This window comes from Aquarana catesbeiana, linkage group LG03 (genome assembly GCF_042186555.1).
Source record: "Aquarana catesbeiana isolate 2022-GZ linkage group LG03, ASM4218655v1, whole genome shotgun sequence".
Classification (NCBI taxonomy): Eukaryota; Metazoa; Chordata; class Amphibia; order Anura; family Ranidae; genus Aquarana; species Aquarana catesbeiana.
In genome coordinates, this window is record NC_133326.1 from 566,333,654 (window position 1) to 566,357,613 (window position 23,960).

The 23,960-nt window shown below is 41.4% G+C and overlaps 1 protein-coding gene across 1 annotated transcript in view; it reads right to left on the reverse strand.

Annotated features, from left to right (window-relative positions):
* The window catches only part of DGKI (diacylglycerol kinase iota), a 466,380-nt gene that overhangs the window by 404,122 nt on the left and 38,298 nt on the right, over window positions 1-23,960 (reverse strand). The window lies entirely within an intron of this gene.

A 23,960-nucleotide genomic window follows, 5' to 3' on the forward strand; every position in this document is an offset into this window, starting at 1 on the left:
GCACCATAAAAGCAGACCAAGCCATAACATATTCCCATGTTAAGTTAAGCGATTGGGTCCATGCACACTGGTTTAAAGAGGTAGTAAACTACCCTGATTTGTTTGACATTCGGCCTGTATGTGTGTTGATCTGTCCGACAGAGGCCGGTTGTTCGGTCAATAGCAGAGAGCGCTGATCGGAGTGTTCTGGCAGGGGGGCCATCCCCCTATTAAAACACAGCAGCACAGTGGGGGAGATCGCTGAACTAACCTTGCATGATTAGTACAGCGGCTCCGACCGGAACTGTAGTGTGTACCTGGCTTTAGTGTTGATGGGGGAATTCTTCTTCCCTATTGTATTCTGCCAGCGGGGGGGTCTCAGGGAGCCTTCCTGGCCAACAGAATGCAATGATTACTGCTAGTGGCTATAGCTGGTGGCAGTAATCACATGTAGAAAAATCTGACAGACTCGTTGCACCCAAATCGATCGATGGATCAACTTGGGTACAATCAGCCTGCCCATACATGGATCGAAATCCGGCTGGTCCCTGCTGAACTGGCCAAACTTCGATCCATGTATAGCCAGCTTTACATGTGTTTATTATCTCTTGAAGAAATCACAGTATCCCTTTCCCAGGCAATACCTTCATCTTCCTTTCTCCCTCAGAGAACCTGGCCATCTTTGTTCAGGCATTATCTATAGTCAGCATCTACTTGCTGTACCTTGTCAAATTATAGAAATACATTACCCTACATTTGCTGACCAGTTGACCCCAGCAGCATTCACCTACTTTACCTTCACACCCATATCACACATATACCCAGGGTATGGCAGTGACATGTAATTTATTACATGTGGCTATCCTGGTCCGCTGGGAGTCTGCGTATGCTGCGTCAATTTATTACATATGGCTATGCTGGTCCGCTGGGAGTCTGCGTATGCTGCGTCAATTTATTACATATGGCTATGCTGGTCCGCTGGGAGTCTGCGTATGCTGCGTCAATTTATTACATATGGCTATGCTGGTCCGCTGGAAGTCTGCGTATGCTGCGTCTCAGAAGTTCAGCCCAGAGACCGAACAAAAAAAGTTTTAGATTGTATGGCCAGCTGAAAACTTTTCACTGTAACATCTATTAAGCTTGAGATATGCCTGATCTCGGTATCAGGCATATCTCAAGCTTAATAGATGTTACAGTGAAAAGTTTTCAGCTGGCCATACAATCTAAAACTTTTTTTGTTCGGTCTCTGGGCTGAATAATAAAAAATCCAACAGATTTTTCCAAACACACTATAAAGCACGGATGGACAAATCTCCTGCTGCTCTTATTGTATTCTATTTGTCACGACTGAAAATTTTTCATCTGGCTACTTCGATTTTTCAATTTAAAGATGCCGGGTGGCAACAGAACCACACATGAAGTGAATTTCAGTTGGTTCTTCAGGAAATGGGTGGAATTTGTAAACTGTATGGCCAGCACTGGACACAGAATACTGTTCTTACTATTCAGGCTATAGTAATAGAGACACTAGCAGAACTGCAGACCTGTAGGTCACTGATGGTTAAAAATTAGTCTTGTCTTATGACTATTTTACAGAAGATTCCTGTTGTGTCATTGTTTACTAATACTGCTTCCTCCCTCAAGCTTAGAAAACAAAACTCAGGCTTTCTGCATTGTAACTGGATGCCTGTTTGCCCAGTCAGTATACATTAATAAATAAGTATAACTAAAGGCAATTTATATTTCATTTTTAGATCGAATGGAGAGAGATTAGGACACCTGTCAGGTTTTTACTGCTGTCTGTGTCCCTCTAATTTACTCTCACTATTTGTCCTGTTTACCTTTATCACTTAGCGTGAAAGAAAAAAAAAAGATTTTGGGCTGTCACCAGAAGCAGAATAGAGGGAAAAGCTTCCAATGGGGACACTGGTTGTAGTGATAACCAGGGATTCCCTCACTTTGGGGGGATTTCCTCTCACTTCTAGTTTTGGCGATGGGACAAGAAGTAAAGGAATATCTCCTCAATGGGACACAGATGTAAAAAAAAAAAAAAAAAATGACAGGGGTTATAACCCTCCCTCAAAATGAAAAAGAAATTTGGTCTCTAATTCTACTCTAAGGCCCTTTTCACACTGGTGGAGTCCACCAGTGGATCCGCCTGCTCAGCAGGGGATCTCCTCACTGATCAGGTTGGTGACAGGTCTGTGTCTGCCCTGCTGATGCAAAGCAAACACAGACACATCCTGCTGTCCTCTATGGGCTGTTGGATCAAAACAGAGTGCCTGTCTGTGTCCAACAGACTGTCATCCAATCTGATTTGCCAGGCGGATGGGGAACAGATCCCCCATGCATCTGTTTTTAGCGGACAGGATCGAATCGGATGTCAGAGGGTGGACATGTCCGTGGACATCCGCCACTCCATAGAGAACAACGGATGGTCCGTTCGGATCCTCCTGAAAAATTGACAGGTGGACCCGATCTGTGTGAAAGGGGCCCAATTCTCTAATTCTAAGAGCCATTTGATTGTTAAAGGGATGGGTGCTGCGGGTTGGGCCCTGCTCAAATAAACTCATTTGCTTACTTAGATACCAAATGACCTGTAATTCTCCTTTTATTCTACATCCACTTGTGTGAACTGCTGGCAGCTGTCTGCATTGTAACTATGTAACAGGCCACCTCCTGAATGTATGGAAACATGCCAGCCAGACACTGGAAGAATACAATGTAAATAAAGTATAATGCTGGGCCTCTATTTTTAGCCTGATACTGTAACACAAGCCAAAGGCAAAGCTGGCTGCATGACACTTACTCATCTACCACATGTCACTGCATGATAAGACAGCCAGGGGGACAAGGATCACTGGAAGATAGATAGATAGATAGATAGATAGATAGATAGATAGATAGATAGATAGATAGATAGATAGATAGATAGATAGATAGATAGATAGATAGATAGATAGACAAAGCCACAAATACAGATCTGCAGAAAAAGTGACAGTACACACCCTCTTTTTAACTCTGTCACTGCTGAACCAGCACATGCTCATTCTGGACATTTCTGGTTTATTCACTGCAACCAAGAATAAAAAGATATGTGTTCATTAGTGTATTTTCTACTATGTTGTTGATGGTTGAAAGTGTTGCACATCACAAGATTTCTGTATGATGCATTATGTTTGTAAATTTAGCTGTGTAGACAGATAATAGAAAGGAGGAAAGATGGTAAATGGAGAGATAGACAAAAGGATAGATAAGTAGATAGATAGATAGATAGATAGATAGATAGATAGATAGATAGATAGATAGATAATTAGAAGGATATTGAAGAAAGAAAGGTAGTATAGAAATGCAGATAATGAGATCAGAGAAGTATGGAAGGGGAGAAGAAAGGATAGAAGGTGGTTAATAGATACAATTTAGGAAGGGAAGGAATAAATCAGAAAAGTACAGATACTGGTATAGAATATTTCCTTTTCCAGCTTTACAGTACTAAGTGCTGAGAAAGAACAGAGCAAAAGAATACTAAACATCTCTCTCCTCTCTCTCTCTCCCAGAATGTACATATTAAACATATATATATAATTCTTCTGTAAGCAGCTGACACCTCAGCCACCCCCACCCCACTCTGGTCGTCACACCCCTCTACCTTCTCTGTCACCTTACAGTCTATACAGTTGGGGGAGGGGGTGATGGATCAGTTCAGGGTGACTACAAGAAAATGTACAGCACTTGCTTTCCTATGGGTAATGGCAAGAAATGTGTGAGAAGGTTTTAAGCTGTTCCCTTGTGGAAGCACAACATGTAAGAGAAAAAAATACAGAACAGCAGCCTGCACCAATATGTAATAATTAACCTATATCTAACTGACAGGGGAGAAGCACAACTGTTGTCAGCTGATCTTGCTCTGCTACAATACAACATTCATTTTTGACAGGTGAGCAGTGGTAGCTGTGAATACTCAAGCTGCCCACAAACAGTAATTCCCAGGAGACCTCCATATGCAATAAACAATATCCAAAAGCAGTGGCGGTCCATCCATACAGGGTGCATGGGCACCCACCCCCCAATCCATGCGCCCGGTGTTCTGCCGAGAAAGTTCCCCCCGGCGGATAAGGACCCCCCTGTACTGCACAGGCACAGCGCTTGCGCAGTACAAGCCGCCGAAAATAACCGAAGCTGAACAGCTGAGAGTCAGCTGTACACAGCGCCTGTAACAGGGCCCCTCGTGGGCTCTCTTTGCTCACCACGCTTCGGGCACGGCCTCGCTTCGCTCGCTTCGCTCGTAGTTTTATTCAAACTCTATGTCCACTTGGATGGTGGGGCTTGAACCTGGACTGGAGCTGATGATCATCTATTCAACTTTGGAGTCTTTCGGCGGCTTCATAGTCGTTCGTACTGCGCAAGCGCAGCGCATGCGCAGTACAGGAGGGTCCTTATCCGCCGGGGGAACTATCTCGGCAAGGCACCGGTCCCTAATCTACATGCAAGGTGCCAGACGCATGGACTTCAATGTTTTTCTTTAAAGCACATGATTAGAGCCTGAGGCTCTAATTGGCTTAAAAAAGGGTGGGCTCGGGGTGCAGTCACAGGGTGACCTGTAAATGAAAGTCAAACAGCTGCAGAGAGAGATCTAGAAATTGTAGTGTGGTGGTGTGTTTGACTGAGCGGCATGTCTTGTTTCATGTAGCATGGCTTCCGTTTATCTATTCCGATTATCTATTATTTGTGAACGTGCTTACCATTTCTAGATCTTTCTCTGCAGCTGTTTCGCTTTCATTTACAGGTCACCCTGTGACTGGGCAAAGGAGAGTCAGCACACTTTTCATCTCATCTGTCACTCTGCACGCTCCTCCTACCAGCATTTCTTACACTGCAATACACCTTTTTGGCTACTTTTGCTGCTTTTCCCACCCCTACTCTAATGTAAATAGACCGCAAAAGGCAGATTCAAGTCAAATTGTAGAGAGACTGTACAATCAGATTGGATTTGGATTGTGAACTCCAGTGTTACTTTCACCCAGGGTCACACAAGGATCAGAGTGGAATTCCTTCCGGCGAAGTATAAATCTTTTATCCTCGTTTCATTGAGAGTTCTTGTTTATTTACATCAGGCAGTAGTAGGATCACTTAACATGATGACAATGACACAAAAAGACAGTCATCTGTGGTTGCTCTCCACCCTGTGTATCGTCTCTTATGCCGTGTTGTCATCAAGGCCGTTTGTTACAGAGAATCCATCTCTGAGAAGAGCTAAGCCATTTTTCTTCAGCAACTCCTAATACATTTACTGTCAGACAAGCTAGCAGAGCCCCACGGTAGAAATGTCTGTAAAAGAGATTACAGTCACATGAGGGAACATCAACAAACACATATAATGTGCTTTTCTCCCATAGGACTCAAAGTACTGTACAGGCCATATTAACAGAAAGATGGTGTTTATGATATTGGCTGAGAAGTGTTATCAGGGGCCCTGGAAATCGGCCAACCGAACTTAGAGTGGACCTAGATATATTTTTCATGGTTATTCCATGCATGTAGGTAAGTATATTTTATTTTATTTTTTATTTCCATTTTTTGTTATTTATAATATTTTTAAATAAAAAAATATTATTTTAACGTTACCTACAAGCATGCTAAGTTAGGAATGCTAAGTATAGTGTAAATGTAAGGGCTTGTTTACATTTGCGGTTGTGGGGGTGATAAAAACACATGGTAACTCTGCATTTTTGCTCTCTACCAACCGCTGCCCCCTAAAAACTGCAAAGGCAGCGGATGGGGGTGTACATATATTGCATCAAGAATTAAACCCCCTGCTGTATTTGGCAGGCATTACCACGCAATCCATTTAAAGTGTTACTAAACCCACAACAGTAAAATCAGTCTGTATATGCAGTAAAGCATGCTTGTTATACTCACCGTGGAATCTAAGGGGTTAATCCTCTGCATTGTGCAGAAAGGCTGTTTGATCCTGTATGCTCAGATCCTCCTCTTCTTCCACTGACTCCAGAACAGGTCCGGATAAGAGAGAGTTACTGGAATCAGGCTGCACATGCTCGGTTTGGTGTGTATTGCTAGAGAGTTTTTATTTTTCTTGGGAGGGTGCATGTGATCAGCACAGGGCCAATCAACATTGTCCAAACAGAGGGTCAGGGGTCCTGGATCCTGAAAGAACAGCTAGTGCAGTGTAAAAACTCCTCCTACAAGCTTTAACCAAACACTGATAGAAGTCATAAGACTGCTATATACTGCTGATGAGAAAAGGTATTTAGAAGTTAATATTTACTAAAATGATTGCATTTCCATGATCTGTGTACTGTGGGAGACCAGATATAGTGAATGCAGGGTCCTGGGTTTAGTAACACTAAGTGCATGGGGTAGTGCTGCAACCGTCCCACAACCACGTGCAATGCATGCCACTGCGGCATGGTAGCGCATCATTTACAGGATTTAAAAAGGCTTATCAAATGCCTCTAAAAAACAAATCCGACTGCGGAATGCTTTTCAGAGACACAGTAAACATGACCTAACACTTCCAGATATTTAAAAAAGAATATATAGTGAAAATACCCCGGCGCTGCCATCCTTCACCTAATTTTCTTATGAGATTTTATAGTAGCTGGCTCACACTAATATGTGTCCCCATACCAACAAGTTCAAATATATACACATAGTGCAGCGCTTCCAATATTATACAGCAATATATATCATCCCTGTGTGTTAAGCATTCCTAATCGGCAATTAAAAAATCGCCAATAATAATTTGTGGTGGACTTGAAAGAAGCACACAGAGATTGATGGACATCATTTCTTCATGTTTATTTTGTTATTGCCAATTAGGAATGATTAATACATGAGGATGATTGTTGGTGTAAAATATTGGTAGTGCTGCACTATTTGTATATATTTAAACATGCAGGTATTTCTTACCTCTCACAGAGATAACAGAGCTCCCCTGACAATGCCTTCATCGGCTTTTCTCTCTCACCATCTTTGTTCAGCCATCCTGTTCTAGACAGATCTTACCTCCTTTAGCTGTAAACGGCTGCATTAGGTAGATTAAGGAAAATATGGTGTTCTGAGGTGCTGAAAGACAGCTAGGACCTATGAAAGACACCTCCAGAGGCTAGTAATGTCATTGTACAGGCACAGAGGTACATGTCATTGCAGCAGACCTTTATGTTTAATTTCCAAAATATACTTAAAATCTCAGTTTACCTTTGAGACCATGTTTAATGTTACATCCATAATTAGGGTGTAATTGAAAACACAGTAACATTTCCCCACCAGGGTTGTCAACAGTCCATAAATTTACAGACAGTTTGTAAAAATTGTGTGATTTTTACACTGTCCGTAAATTTCCGTTACGAACAGCGGCTGCCCATAAAAAAATATGGCCACGGGCCAGCTTCGGAACTGCACATGCCCCACTCTCCTGCCACACACTGCCCGACGTCCCCCCAACACTGCCCAGAGATGAGAAAGAGAGCCGAGCATGGGGCCCGGGAACATGACAGCTTCAGTGCCGCCTAAAGGAACGGGTATACTAGGGACAAAAGGGGCCTGACTGTGACCCCACCAAGGGGATATTGACAGGGTTTGGCAGGTAAGGGGGAGCTATACACTGGGGGGAGGGCTTGGATATGTACAGAGAGCACCTCTGTGTACTGCATAGACTAGACACCACTGACACTGACAGCATTGGCTGACCCTGATATAAGTGGGAACTCTGATGAAAAGGGGAAACGCTGCGGAACACGATGTAAGGAAGAATGCTGCTGACTCTCATGTAAGGGGGGCTCTGGTGACCAGAGACCACCTTACTTTAGAGTTCCCCTTACAGCAGCATCCCCCCTTATATCATGGTCTGCAATGCTCCCCCTTACACAAGAGTTCCCCTTTACATTAGGGTCAGGGTCACTGTACACTGTAAGGGGGAACCCTGCAGACTCTGATGTAAAGGGGATCTCTGATGTAAGGGAGAACTTTCCGGACTGTGATGTAAAGGGAAACTCTGTGGACTCTGATGTAAGGGAGCACCTTGCAGACTGTGATGTAAAGGGAAACTCTGTGGACTTTGATGTAAAGGGGATCTCTGATGTAAGGGAGAACTTTCCGGACTGTGATGTAAAGGGAAACTCTGTGGACTCTGATGTAAGGGGGCACCTTGTGGACTGTGATGTAAAGGGGAACTCTGTGGACTCTGATGTAAGGGGGCACCTTGTGGACTGCGATGTAAAGGGGAGCTCTGTGGACTCTGATGTAAGAGAAAACATTGTGTTAGGTTATATTAACCTGGCCTTCATGAAAAAGGAGAAATATGTTTTTTGCCTTTTGGTATACCGTACACACATTGCAAATCATACTAGCTACATGTCTGTAGTGTAAATATTAACATTTGCACTGAAAATTGTCATTTTATGTAATTTTTTGTGTCAGTAAAAAAAAAAAGTATCTGTCAGTAAATTGTATGTGTCGTCTCAGCAAAATAAATGGCTGTTAGTAATTTTTTGTGTCGTGTCAGTAAATTTCACTTTGGGAGGTTGGCATCACTGTCCACAACCCTCAAGCTGCCCCCATCCCCACCCCCACCTGAATTGCAAGGTGCTTCTTCTTGAAGCTTTATATTGGCTGTGAGTGGCTTCGTCTGCACAGCCATGTTATCCATTCATGGGGATCTGTGTACAGAAAGACTACAAGACCCTTTGACCATCACAGAGGGATTTGCAGATCTCAATGGAGCACAAGTGCAGTGATGTCACCACACTTATAGTCCACTGGTTACTATCTCCAGACCTATAACAGAAGGTTCACACATCTAAAACAGACCTGAGGCTTGGATTAAGGCAGAATTCACACAGGGGACCAGCACCAGTGCAAATGACATGTTTCTGCCACCTGTAAGTGGCTAGCCATGACCGCAAAGCCCTTTACACTTCAATGACAGGTCTCTGGCATCCGCAGCTATCTGCGGCTGTCCACACGGCCAGCAATTACCTGCGATGCTTGCTGCTGGACACACAAAAATGCAGAAGCCTGTGCAATGCACCTGTGATGCACTAATTTCAGATGCAAGGATCTGCAGGCTTCAATGTAAAAATTTAATAAATGCACATTTTTTCTTTTATTAATGTGAGTGCGTTTATTTAATTTTATGCAAAAGGTGGACTATACTGTCTCCTTCTTTACAGCTTTATCTTTGTTATTACAGTGCATATAGATCGCACATCTGCACTGTGTACCTGAATTGCATGAGCAGGTTACTGATTGACACTGCTTGCTGCCTGAAGCTGCACATTAAAGAAAATACTATCCCAAAGATAATTTATAATGTAGGTTTAATTTGTTATTCTGCAATAAGTCATTTGGATAAAACCAATACTTACTTAAGAACGCTGCTACACCCACCCCATTTTTCCAAACTAATGCTCAGCTGACACAAACATGAGTGGCTAAATGGCCCTTAAGCCACTTACATTGATGATATTGGAAAAAAATACCAAGCTGGATTCTGTAAATTGAAGGGTGGATTGATGCAGATAATTTAAAACAGGTGAAATCAAATGAACTCAGATACAGCTAGACCCATTCGTCCATCACGGCTAATAGATAATGAATAACGAATATAAAATTTATACCGAAAAACGGGGTAAGCTTAAAGTGTATAAGTAGTTTCCTTTTATGTTTTAGATATGGAAGGGTCAGGTTCTAACCTCTGCCAACTATTGCTGACCTGTTCTGTCTTAGGCATTGTTCACACCAATTTCAGCTTATATAGTATGTACAGCAAGCTTTTACAAAACACTGGCAAAGCTAGGCAGCTTTTTCAATGCATTTAAGGAGCCTTTCAGTGCCAGTTGGGGGTCCAACGGGAAGAAACCAGTCAGCTCTCACATTAAACATGAGAAGACTGCCACACAGCGGAGGCACCCACAGGTAAATGCATTAGACAGGTCCCCTACAATGGGTCCAGCCAGTGCAAACCCTGCTGTGTGCCACCAAAACTGAGCAAACGTACAACCAATACCTCATACCAGTGTTTGTGCTGATGGTTGTTGTGCCAGTGAAAGGGTTACAAGCTCCCAGGCACAAAATGCTGTCTATTTAATGCCATGGCTCATTGCATCAACTCTCTCTTTGCTCCTCTGTCCTTAAGGCACCGAACGGTCACATGGTGCTGGCAGCCTGCAGGACAGCCTCAATCCATGACCTGTTTTGAGATGCTGGTTATAGAAGCACTGCTGATTTAATAGGGAAGGGGGGTTGCCCACTTGAGACTATCTTTAGGTTGACTTATGTCTTTTAGGACTGTACTCTATCACTCAATCGGTGAAATTATCCCAGATTCTGATTTTCATTTAATTCTCACCTCCGCATCTCTTGAGTTCAGATGAAATTTCCCACTGGTAGTAATGTCGCAGACTCCTTCAACAAAGCGCTTTCTATTCAGTCTCTTTCCCTTAAACCGTCCCTAAATAATTAACTTTAATAAGCCGACAGTCTTGCAGGTCTTAGCACAATATTATAGCTTAACAAGTGTGAATTCATAGAAAAGGCAGAAAATGATTTGTTTATAACTATTTTTAAATTTTCCTTAACAGGCAGGAAAATGATGGTCATATTAAAATATATTCTAATCAGCCATGTGTTAACATATGAGGGCAAAATTACAGGAGCTGCATTTGTTTAATTTCTTTTTTAACAGTTTAAACTCTGGAGCCGCTATCCTGATCCTGCCTTAGCTACCTAGGAATAAGCATCCATTGACCCAAAAGTCTAAATAGTGTGAACTCCTAACATACTTATTTCAGATCAGAATCAACAACCAGAAACACTGACTGCCCTACAGCCTGCAGTGTTAAAAACAATGCACAAGTAATGGAAGTTCCATATATACAGTATTTGTCCCCACAAGTTCCCTTTAAATTCCTGACATGTCACCAGTGGCGACCCGTCCATAGAGTGCGCATGGGCGCCGCGTCCTCTATACATATCAGTGGCGCCAGGCCATGGATTCCAATGTGGCGGGGTGTTTTTTTGAAGCACCTGATTAGAGCCAGAGGCTTTAATAGGGTTCAAAAAAGGGTCGGCTCAGAGCGTAGAGCATTGCACTCCGTGCCCAGCCAGTTGTGTGACAATAAGCGAATTAATTTTCGCTATTATCACACTAAAGTTCCTCCCTGCCAATCAGGAGGCAAGTCTGTGAGACCTGTTTCCCGATTGGCCAAAGCGTCAGGCAATCCTATTAGATACCTAGCTCTTTGGCGGAAGAGGAGATACACGGCGGAGGAGTGGACACCAGAGCCGCCGCGGCCGCTGCCCGCACTCCATGAGAGGACATGAGCAGGTAAGTGCCGGACCGCCCACGGAGGGTTCTGTTTCATTGCCGCTGTGCCACCGGGGGGGGGGGGGGTTGTTGTTTGTTTGCCGCCCCCCCCAAAAGAAGAACTCACCAGCCGCCACTGCATGTCAAAATGAATAGCAACAGTATAATTTTTTTTAAAGCCATACCTTTTTATTATATAAAATCCAAGACAAGGATAACTTTATTATTATTTTATTTTATAAGTACAGTCATCCTTTATGGTGGTTATAGACCACAGACGTTGGTCAGAAATACAATCACAATGTGTCTAAGTGGTTAGCACTTAGAATGTAAGCTCCTTGAGGGTAGAGACTTATATATGAACGTACAATATAGGAATGAAAAATAGTTATTCCCGCGCTATTATGTGTGGGTATATGAAGGGATGGAAAAGCTGCTTGCACCGAATAGGGTCCCAATCGACCCTATGCTAACAGAAAACTCAGTAAAAGATATGGTGCTGCCCTAATCCAATAATAGACTGACACTGCTGCTAAAGGTTGCAGTATGCATAAAGGTCCCTAATGGGAGACTGCATGAACTGGTTGTGTTTCAAAAAACAATATCAAACTAGTGGGCATAAATAAAGTGCCAAGTGCAGAAGCAGTGTATGAGTAATAAAGTTAAAATACCAATAAATATACTAATGCATAACAGGTAATAGTGCGTATTATATTCAAAAGGTGACACAGTGCAAAGCAATTTGGTGCAAACTAATGCAATACTAGGAGTGTAATGCCCATCTAAGGGCACAAGGTAGAATTATATGCTAATGGATTTAAAACATTAATAAATAAATGAATAGATAATAGTGCAAAGTAAATTCAACCAGTGAAAAAAGTGCAGAGCAATTCAGTGCAGAGTAATGCAATAAAGTGTGTCATGCACACATAAGGGCACACTGTAATACCAGCATGTCCAATGTGAAAATAAACGCAGTGACAAATCTTCCAATGAAAAAATGCCAAATAGAACATATATAAATAAATAAATAAATAAGGTGCCTAGTGCAATCGAACAGGTGACAGAGGTTCAGTCCATATTGTGCTAATAAGACATCCAGTGACTTCACACCAAGCAAGATGATTCTCCACAGAGCATATAGTAGGGTAGATGGATACCGTGAGGTGTATAAACCAGGAAAACAACACAGTGACTCCTCTTCGTGACAGAGATCCTGCACTAATAGGTAGTGGCCACTTACCTCATAATACTGAGGTAACAGCATTAGCAGCAAAGCTGATACTGGCTCCTTCTCATGCTTTGCACTGTGTCACCTTTTGAATATAATACGCACTATTACCTGTTATGCATTAGTATATTTATTGGTATCTTAACTTTATCTTTCAATAGATGTTTATTGATTTTAACAAATGTATACAAAGTACAGTTGTGGCATATTAAACTTCTCCGGGGGGAAGTCCTCCAAAGTGATACAAAAACATACAAACAATATAAGATAGTAAATGAAAGATTATACAACTGAAATAAAAAGTATGGGTGGGTCATCTTTATGTCTCTCCTGAGAATGTCGACACAACAGCAAGATAATGGCTGGGTCCCTAGAGTAGTGGGGATCTACCCACCCCCAGCACCCCTGTCAGGATCAAGCTGTGCCGGGGATAGAGTCCCCCCACCCTCACCAGGCGCCCGCTTCCGTCATGTCAAGACAGCTGGGTAGTGATGACTGGGCCATAGCGGTAAGCCCATCATCCATTGGACAGACCCTTTCCAACTATAATTTGAAAATTGTACACTGTAAACCGGTTTGTATGAAGAGAATAGAGGAAGAGAAAGAAAGAAGAGAGAGGGGATGAAGAGGGGGAGAGGAGGTGATGGGAAGTGGGTTGAGGGAGAAGAGTACCAACGAAAGTGCCTTTGGATGTTGTGCTATATTATGATACCAGGAATAAGAGAAGTTCCCAAATAGTTGGCCCATGGTTCCCAGATCTTCCGAAATTTACCATTGGTATTTGTTAATATGCTGAATAGCTTTTCTTGTGTCATAGGTATTTTAACTTTATTACTCATACACTGCTTCTGCACTTGGCACTTTATTTATGCCCACTAGTTTGATATTGTTTTTTGAAACACAACCAGTTCATGCAGTCTCCCATTAGGGACCTTTATGCATACTGCCACCTTTAGCAGCAGTGTCAGTCTATTATTGGATTAGCGCAGCAACGTACAATATACATGTAAAGCACTACATACATTTTCAGCATTATATAAGTGTAATAAATAAATAAGAGGTCTTTCTGAACTGTCAGAAGAGGCCTTTCATTCCAGCCCACCTATGTTTGGGCTATCTTAATGTTGCACATTTAAAGGCAGAAAAAAGAGCAGGGAGGATTCACCTTGGGCTGAACAATGGTAATCAGACCGGGTCTAGATTAGTCTGATCAATTTCCCATCTGCAATGGGGTCTGCCACAGATGTGAGCTCAGGAGCAGTAGTAATTTCATCAATGAAAATATTTTCATCTATTTAAATTAACACTATTTTAGTCAACTAAAATACAACTAAAACAAAAACAATTCAGATGACTAAAATACGGCAAAAACGAAAATGGCATTTTAGTCAAAAGACTATGACTAAAAAGAAATCAAAATTTGATGTAAAAATTAACACTGCACTACCACATAAGAATAATTAGCTACTGAAAAAAGAAGAAAAAGGCTTTTCTTATTTTTTTTCTTAATAATTAATATTGGTAATATATTCAGGTAATATGTGCAATGGCATTACAGCCAATAGAGTTTACAGCTTTTTGTTTTTTTTATTATATTTTAAAGTTGTACTTCTGTGTAAAAGCAATATTTTTGTTTGTTATATGAAACTTGATTTTATTTATAAAGACACTATATAACACAATGTCTAAATCTGTGATTGTAGTGCATGTTCAAATCCTTATATCACCATTAATAACTTGTTATTAGATTTTTACTACAGGAGTACAGGCATACCCCACTTTTAAGTACACAATGGGGTTTATTTACTAAAGCTGGAAAGTGCAAAATAAGGCTCACTTCTGCATAGAAACCAATGAGCTTCTAACCCCAGCTCATTCAATTAAGCTTTGGTAATAAAACCTGGAAGCTCATTGGTTTCTATGCAGAAGTGAGCCTGATTTTGCACTTTCCAGCTTTAGTAAATAAACCCCATTGTGTACTTAAAAGTGGGGTATGCCTGTATATAATTCTAAAGAATTCTAGATAAATGCTTAAATTATGCATTACAATTTAACTAAACCCATTCGATTTTAGTCGACTAAAATGTACTGGAGATTTTAGTCAACTAAAATACGACTAAAACTAAAACAATTCAACAAATCTGATTAAAACTAAAATGGCATTTTAGTCAAAAAAGACTATGACTAAAACTAAAATGAAATTTGAGTTCAAAATTGTAAATATGTTTTCCGTGCCGCACTGTAAACTGTTATCCACACTAATAACTAAAATGTATTGGTGACATAACAAAATTATGTGAATATAAAATAACAAGTATAAAAAAAAACTCCCATTATGAACATTCCCATCTTTTAAATGAAGACATGAAATACCGCATACATGTATTTTACACAAAAAAAAAATAACAAAATATAGTGCATGTGTGTAGAGAGCTGCTTGCCTAGTTAATGTAGTTTTACCAGTTGCTTGCAAGATATTTATTTGAAGTCAACACTGTTCAGGAGACCATCATGTGACGGCCAGCTTCATGAAGACCTTTCAGCCAAAGCAATTTTGTACCATGTCTTTCCTGACAAGAATAAGTTCTTTTCTTTAATTTATCCCCAGACAAGTCATATTCCAGTCAACCTCCTTCTACTGCTACAAGGATATTTCAGGTGACAGCACAGAGATGGGCATCTACCCACACTTGACCTTGGTACAAAGTAGGTCACCAGGTGCCGCTATCCCCCTTGGATCGAAGATCTGAGAGGTTTAACCGCCCACGTCTGCAAAATTATGGCACAAAAATTATTATCGCGGGGGCGTGGTCTAGCGCGCAAGCCGAATGGACGTGTGATCCCGGAGCTCCGGCGAAATAAGGGACAATAGCGGCTCAAAACGACCATCCGAGGCAAACTAACACCAAGTCTGGCAGAGGGCAAGGCTGGGTGACACTACGACTATGCCTGGGAAGCGGAGAAAGGAAGGAAAGGTCCAACGACTCACGGACTTTTATCCTCCAAACGGCAGAACAGAGGAGCAAGATGGCGCCGAGGCCTACTCCACAACAACGGCTCCCACACAACAAAGATCATCCCAAGGTAATCGATCTCACAATAATAGCTCCCCAAAAGACAAAATGCAGAGTCCACCTACCCCATCCACTTGTAGCCCAGCCAAAACGAAACCCAGGATGGATGCTGGCGGATTCCGTGACACAGGGAGCCCGGTCTCAGATTTTGGGGAGGACACCAGAGAACTCCCAGAATCGATCGAATCCTTCCCCACACAAAATCAGCCTGTGATAGACACAGTATTGAAAGAGATGCTGCTATCTCTGAGAAGCACACTACAATCTGACATGGCAGGTTATATGCACCGCATGAACAAAGACATACAAGATGTGGGAAACAGGGTGAGCCATATAGAGACCAAAATGGGGGAATATGCTTCCACTATCAATGACCTAGTTGACGCCCAGGAGGACACTGAGGCAGACAACGAATGGATCAAGGCAAAGCTGGCAGACATGGAGGACAGATCTAGAAGGAACAATTTAAAAATCAGGGGGATCCCTGAATCGGTGCAACAACAAGATCTGAGCCTCTATGCTGCCACTTTGTTTAAAGCGCTCGTACCAAGCCTTACAGACTTAGACATAACCATCGATAGAATTCACCGCCTACCCAAACCGCCCCATCTGCCAGATTTGATTCCTAGAGATGTGATACTCAGGCTGCATTTCTTTCACGTAAAGGAACAACTAATGTCCACAATGAGAAAACAAGAGCAGATCCCACCACAATACCATAATCTGCAATTTTTTGCAGATTTGTCACAGTTTACCCTGCAAAAACGCAAAAACCTGAACACAGTGACAAAGGTTCTACGCAACCATAAAATTGTGTACAGATGGGGGTATCCCACAAAGATAAATATCACTAAGGGTAACCGCACCTATACAGTGACATCTTTGGAGAATGGTATCAATCTCCTGAAAGAATGGGGTATCCTTTCTGACCCCCCAGAAGAAAATGCGGACACTAGCACTCCACGCCATTTATCACAAGAATGGAAAAAAGTTACTGCAAAAAATGCCACATCTCACTCTTGAATAATTAAGGATGTTCTCCAATCACTCCTTTTAGTCCCTGACTAATGAAGCTCGCAAGATTGAACTTTTCCCCCAGTTACATTTAACAGCAAAATGCTGTTCCTGGGTATTCTATACCCCCCATTCATGTTGCACCTATTGTGCTATGTCAAAGTTGAAAGTTAACGACTTTTTGTTTTTTTTGCTACTTATTTTTTCTATCTTTTCTATACTCCTGCCGTTACCTCTGGGATATGCACAGCAACGCTTTAACCTAGACTACACCTCTTCCACACAAGGAAAAACAACAGAAACTACTCCAACAAGATTCAACTCGACTTGGACCTTCAAGAACAATCAACCTCGTTTGCACCAAATGACAACCTATCCTCTGACCCGTACAAGTAAGTCCACACTATCACACGAAATTATAACCGTACCAACCACAGATGGACTAAGCACTAGAATTAAGATAAAAGTCTTAATTGTAAAGCTTATCTCATTCAAACTCCATGCCTATTAACATAATCTCCATAAACGCTAAGGGGCTCAATCACCCCATGAAACGCAAATCATTGTGGCAAGAAGCATTGACACACCAAGGAGACATAATTTGCGCTCAGGAAACTCATTTTTGTAACCAAGCACCGCCAAAATGTACCCACAAAAACTTCCCATATGTTTTTACTGCCAACGCAGATTCAAAAACAAAAGGAGTATTAATAGCCATAAAAGACTCTATAGCTTTCACTCTCCACCAGGAAATCTGTGATCCACAGGGCAGATACCTGATCTTGATATGCGAACTGAACTCCTCAAAATATACGCTAGTGACAGCTTACTCTCCTAATAAGCATCAAATACATTTCTTTAATAAGCTAATGAGAAAAATCAGAAAATGGCAAAGAGGACCGTTGATACTCTGCGGAGATTTTAATGTTATTCCGGATCCATTATTAGACTCTACATCTAAATCCACACGCCACTCTCCTACATTATCATCCTCCCTCAACAAATATAATCTCTATGATGCGTGGCGCTGCTTCCACGCCAACGAAAGAGACTTTACTTTTTTTTCTGCAGCACATAAAGTATATACAAGAATTGACCTATTCATGGTAGACCAACCTATACTATTGGGAACTAAAGCTGTATCCATCAACACAATAACGTGGTCAGACCACGCATCTGTAGTACTAACACTATCAGACTCAGCTTCCCCGAGACCCAGCCCAATTTGGAGAATCAACACCTACTTACTACAGCAACAAGACTTCAAGCAACAAATCAACAACCACCTAACAAATTTCTTTGATGATAATAAGGACTCAGTACAAAGCCCTTTTACATTATGGAATGCCCATAAGGCATTTATACGTGGCATTTTTATTCAACTGAGTGCAAGGGTGAGGAGGCAGAGGCAGCAACGACTGACTGAACTATTAAAACAAATTTCTGACTTAGAAATCAAAAATAAACAAAAATATTCCCAAAAAACTACTCAAAAATTGACACAAATAAGATCTGAACTAAGAATTTACCTACTAGAAAAGTTTGAGAAAGCCACAAAAAGACTTAAAATGAATTATTATGCGAATGGAAACAAGGCAGGAAAACTTTTAGCACAGAATATCCAAGGCCATAGATATAAATCAAGAATACCATTTATCATACATCCATCTACCAATCAAAAAGAATACCACCCACAAAAAATTGCCGACGCTTTTAGCCACTACTACAGATCCCTTTATAATTTAAAGGATGACCCTTCAACTATCCAACCTACCCCTGACGCAATTAATGACTTTCTAAGTAAACTATCCATACCTAAATTATCTCCTCACCAAATTCAAACTCTTAATCAACCATTCACCGATGCAGAAATTCATAAAGCTATTGATACACTCCCTACAAATAAATCCCCGGGACCAGACGGTTTTAGTGGTGAATACTACAAAGAATTTAAGACCCTACTGACCCCCTTCTTGACACACATATTCAGTTCAGCAGCTGCCTCTGCCTCTTTTCCACCAGAAATGTTGGAAGCTTTAGTTGTGGCTTTACCAAAACCAGGAAAAGAGCCCACCTCTCCCTCAAATTTTAGACCGATATCTTTATTAAACATCGATCTTAAATTGTATGCCAAAATTATAGCACTACGCCTTGTTGACATAATGCCCAACCTTATCCATCCTGATCAAGCAGGATTTACAAAATACAGACAAACCTCAGACGCAACGAGACGCATGATTAATATCATCCATATGGCGGGGGTATCTCGGAGGCCTTCTCTGCTCCTCGCGTTGGATGCGGAGAAGGCCTTTGACCGTATTCATTGGCTATATCTAACCAAAGTACTAGAATCATTCGGTTTTGTAGGACCTATTCTATCTGCCATCTTAGCCCTGTACTCTAGCCCATCTGCCAAAGTCTATATTTCTGGAACTATATCAAAGCCCTTTAACATATCCAACGGTACAAGGCAAGGGTGCCCATTGTCCCCTCTAATTTTTAATTTACTAATAGAACCCTTGGCCATATATATAAGAAATCACCCAAAAATAAAAGGATTTCCGGTTGGTAAGGATACTCATTCTATAAGTCTGTTCGCAGATGATATTATTATGATTTTAACCGAGGTGGGCTCTTCTCTTACAGCGGCACATGAAGCATTACGTTTATTTAACACAATCTCTTATTATAAAGTTAATGAAAATAAATCATATATCTTAGGCTTGGGGATAGACAGTACCACTAGTACCAAACTTAGATCACAATTTCCATATAAATGGACTACAGAAGGGATAAAATATCTAGGCATAACACTCACAGATGATACCAGAAAAATGGTGGAAACAAACTATACCCAATTCTTACTTAGTTTACATCAAAAATTACAAACAATAAACAAAACAGAATTTACATGGTCAGGTCGCCTCGCGGCCTTTAAAATGATGATACTCCCTCAATTTATATATATATTTAGAGCCATACCCATACCAATTCCAGACAGTTTCTTTGTCAGAGCACAGTCCATGATTAATGGATTCCTCTGGCAGGGAAAGAAGCCTAAATGCGCATTCCATAAGCTTATTAAATCCAGAGGAACAGGGGGAGTGGGACATGTCCTGCTGAAGGACTACTATCTTGCGGCAATTTTGGCCCAACTTAAATATTGGTTTCCGGGGAATTGTACCCCAAGATGGCAAGAATTGGAATCTTTCCAATCCCCTAACCATAGCTTATACGACCTCCTATTGACCTGCACTATGTTGCCACATTCCTCCACCAAACTCTCGCCCACAATGAAGGCATCTATAAACACATGGAAAGCATTCCTAAACACTCCCATCAATGACTATCCTTCCAAATCCATTGCCCTCCCCATTACCAGTTTACAACTGTTGATACCTAATATCAACATTAAACATTGGGAATCCAAAGGCCTAAAAACAGTCGAAGATTTCTATATAGGACCCACAATAAAGACCTTCCGAGCACTTCAAATAGAGCATAACTTAGACTCTAAAGAATACTACACGTACTTACAAGTATCCCATTTACTATTATCGATTAACAACACTCATATAAACATTATTTGGAAGGCATACTTATATTTCTCAAACCCCACTACCTCTATCAAAGGTATCTCGCTATTTTATAACCTTTTAAACCAGAAATCAATATTTAACAAGACACCCTCTATGAGAACTTGGGAAATTGATTTTAATACATCCTATACCTTAGAACAATGGAAACAAGCAATATCATCCATATACAAGGCCTCTAGAAGTGTTAATCTGTGGGAGTTATGCCAAAAACTACTCTTGAGATGGTACCTAACTCCCACACGATTGGCAGGGTTCAACCCACAAATATCGCCACTTTGTTGGAGAAATTGTGGTCAAAGAGGATCTATCACCCATATTTTCTGGTCATGCCCACGATTGAAAACCTACTGGACCAATATATTCCATCTCATAAAACAGGTCACTAAAACCCAAATATATAATACGCCCAATATGGCTATCCTGTCCTTGGGAATAGATGTGGTACCCCACTCCATGAGACAAATAGTTACCCAGATTCTTATTAGCGCTCGCCTCGAAATAACGAGACGATGGTTAAAAACTGAAATACCATCTATTAATGATGTAATCAAAACCACTAATCTCCATATATCATACGAACTTATGTTTGCCGCTTCTCAAGGCAATTACACAACTAAAAGTCTGATTTGGAAAACATGGACAGATTGGCACCATACATTACATACCAAATGAAGATGTGTCTACCCCATAGAACTACACTAGATATCCCTTTACCCTCTTACTCGGTTCACTTATGTCACAATTTTTACGGCAGTTCCTTTAAGTATAACCTCCTATTTACTATATCTTTATATAAATAATGTCCTACATGAAGGCGAAATGTAATACTACCCTGAAACATAATCTTAGTTTATAAGTAATAGAGACGGAATAAAAATATTGGGTGTGCGTCTGTTGACCGAGGCACAGAAAGTTCCCATAGGGGTGCCGGAAGACAGACGCGCACTTGGTAATATAACGATATTATATACGTCTTGTTATCTTCTACAAGTATATATATTCATAAAGATGATGTTCTCGAAATAACGTTTTCATGATAGAGCAATAACAACAAAGTATCATATATAAGCTTCCTATGTATATGGCTATTTTCTTCCTTTCTGTACTATTTACTATTGAAAACTTAATAAAAATCTATTGAAATTAAAAAAAATTATTATCGCTACACAAATGGGAAAAAGCAGTAAGGTCACATAACCACAGAAAATGTGGGTCACCATCTGTTCAATTTTCACCTGTGGTAGCCAGATTTAAGGAAGGATGCCAGGTAAAACACACGATCCAGATTGTATCTAGAGTAGCCACATTATATGACCCTGGTGAAGAAATACTGCAATCGTTTCTGTGAGAAAAAAAAATTATATCCCTATAGCATCCTTGTAAATACCAGAGTAACACAAAAGTATATTCAAGATATCCAAAGTGGATAGTACTACACATATGTGTAATTATGGTAAACAAGTTAGTAGAATAGTTTTCTGAAACCAGGGGTATAAAGAGATCTACCTCAGTAAAAATGTGTTCCTCAGGAATTTTCTATTGATGACAATGCTGCCGAATAGGATACACAGCAGCTAAATGTAACTCTTTAGACTGTAAAATCTAGGGCTGAATGACTGAAAATGAACGATTCCAAAACGTATAGTACAGATAAAATTAGGTAGTAAGCTTAGCTGAGCTTTTTCTCATAAGTGTGCTAACTTGTATTAAAAAAAATAGAGGCTGTGCATCCTATTCAAAGGCATTACCACCTAAAGAAGATTCCTAAGGAGCACACCTATTTTTTTATGAGCCTGTGGTGCGCAAAAACGAAACACCTAAGTGAACCAAAAAAGTCTATGTAAATGCACACAAAAAAAGTACACGTAGGTGTGTCAAATGGCCCCTCCCAAAGAAGAAGGACCGTTCCCTGACCCAACCCCCCCCCCCCCCAAGGGTGCAAGACTCCAGATGGGGTAAGGCACTCCTAGGTCCACCTAGCAAAAAGGCCCAGTGGACCACGCTCCTCATGGTCAGCTGAATCCGACCAACAAGTACTAGGTGAGAGGCTCGCCCAAAGAATGACCTCCCAAGGCAGGGGAGGATAGAACCTTAGGGACAAATATTTGGTTCCCTAGACTACCGGGTAGGCCCGAAGACCCACATGCTACAATCCAAATGAAAAAAAAAAAACACATATAAATGCAAACTGACATACATGTGAATAAAAAACAAATACGAGAAAATAAAAAAAGGTGCCTGTGCAGGTGCAGGTAACAGAAATTGCCCCAGTCTTGGCCAAAAGCCCTAGCCCATGAGGCGTAGTGCAGAAAAAAGCTTTAGTGTCATGACAGTTTCACACAGTGGGGTCCCAAACCCATAGTGCTCCTCTGGCACCCCAGGGACGCTTGACACCATGGGCCCTCTGCCTTCCCACCCCCCAGATAAACAAGGTAGCACAATTCAAATAAGGAGGCACTGGGCCCCTTGGGATCCTCCACTAGGGAATTACTCCTGACTCCCACCTTACCCGGAGGGTGCTTCAGTTTCTGTACCCACAGGGAAGATCCCTGAGGACCCAATCATACCAGCATGGACAGTATAGCCAGCCAACCCAGTCACAAGATCAAAGAGTCTGGAACATTCTGACTACAAATGAAAGCAGAGGTTTAATCTTCTTATAGTTTGCCCTTTGGCTCAGACTCAGTGATGTCATCACTGAGTCCCTTTGCTTTTCTTATCCAATTCAGGCAGATCATAGCTGGTGGGAGGGGCCAGCAGGATGACCACACAGCATTTTGTGCTCCAGAGCTGTGCAGCAGGGGGTGGGGTTGTGAATTTTCTCACTTTACACAGCTCCCTTTTCTTTTTCTTTTTTTTGAATGAACTTTATTTGAAGTGTAAAATGTGAAACATATCACTGTTGCAGTGCGCTGTGCTTGCTATGCGCTGACATGTGGGACCATGCAGAGCGGTACCATATTCTGCAAACATGTTGCATAATATCTGGAAAGCATTCTGGTCTGAAGATGACACACAGAAACCTGTTGTTTTCTGTGTGTCATTGCAGTTACCTGCGTTTCTCCATGAGGACTGCACACAGTCTGAATAGGCCCTTAGGAACCCTCAGCAAGCAGTGGGCTGGCTCTTGGGAGGAGTTATGCAAATATCAAAACACCTTGATGGGTGAATGTCAGTCTGGAGGAGTGGGTGTTCTTTAGCAGGCTGTACTTTCATGCAGACTGCCCTAGGTAATACCCACATATGATGCTAAAACTTCATGATTGAAAGAACTGAAATCCAATGAATGAACGTGGCAGGCCAGAAAAAGTCAGGCTTGGGAAGGAAGAGCTAAATGATGATGGATGTCCTCTAGCCAGATTATGAGACAGCTCTGCCTGACTTGCTGCAGCTTCTAATGCACATTATGAGAAGCTCACGGTGTGCAGTGAAATCAGAGAAAGCAATTTCAGTCCAGGAGAGGAGCCTGTACATCTGTGCAAGACTGACGGGAAGGATGGAGTTCAGCTTTAAAGACTGTTGCCATGGTAGCAAGGAAGTAAAAATGTCCTTATTTTCTGGGAAACCATAACTGTGTGCTGACTGAAAAAGAAAGGTACTGTACATCTTAATAGCATTAGAGCGTCCCAGCCTTCAAACTAAGAATGGCCACAAATGCTGTAACTGTAAAGAAGCAAGTGAAAACTTTCCTTTTCTGCCACCAGCATCACTGAATGTCAATGATCCAGAGAAACCCC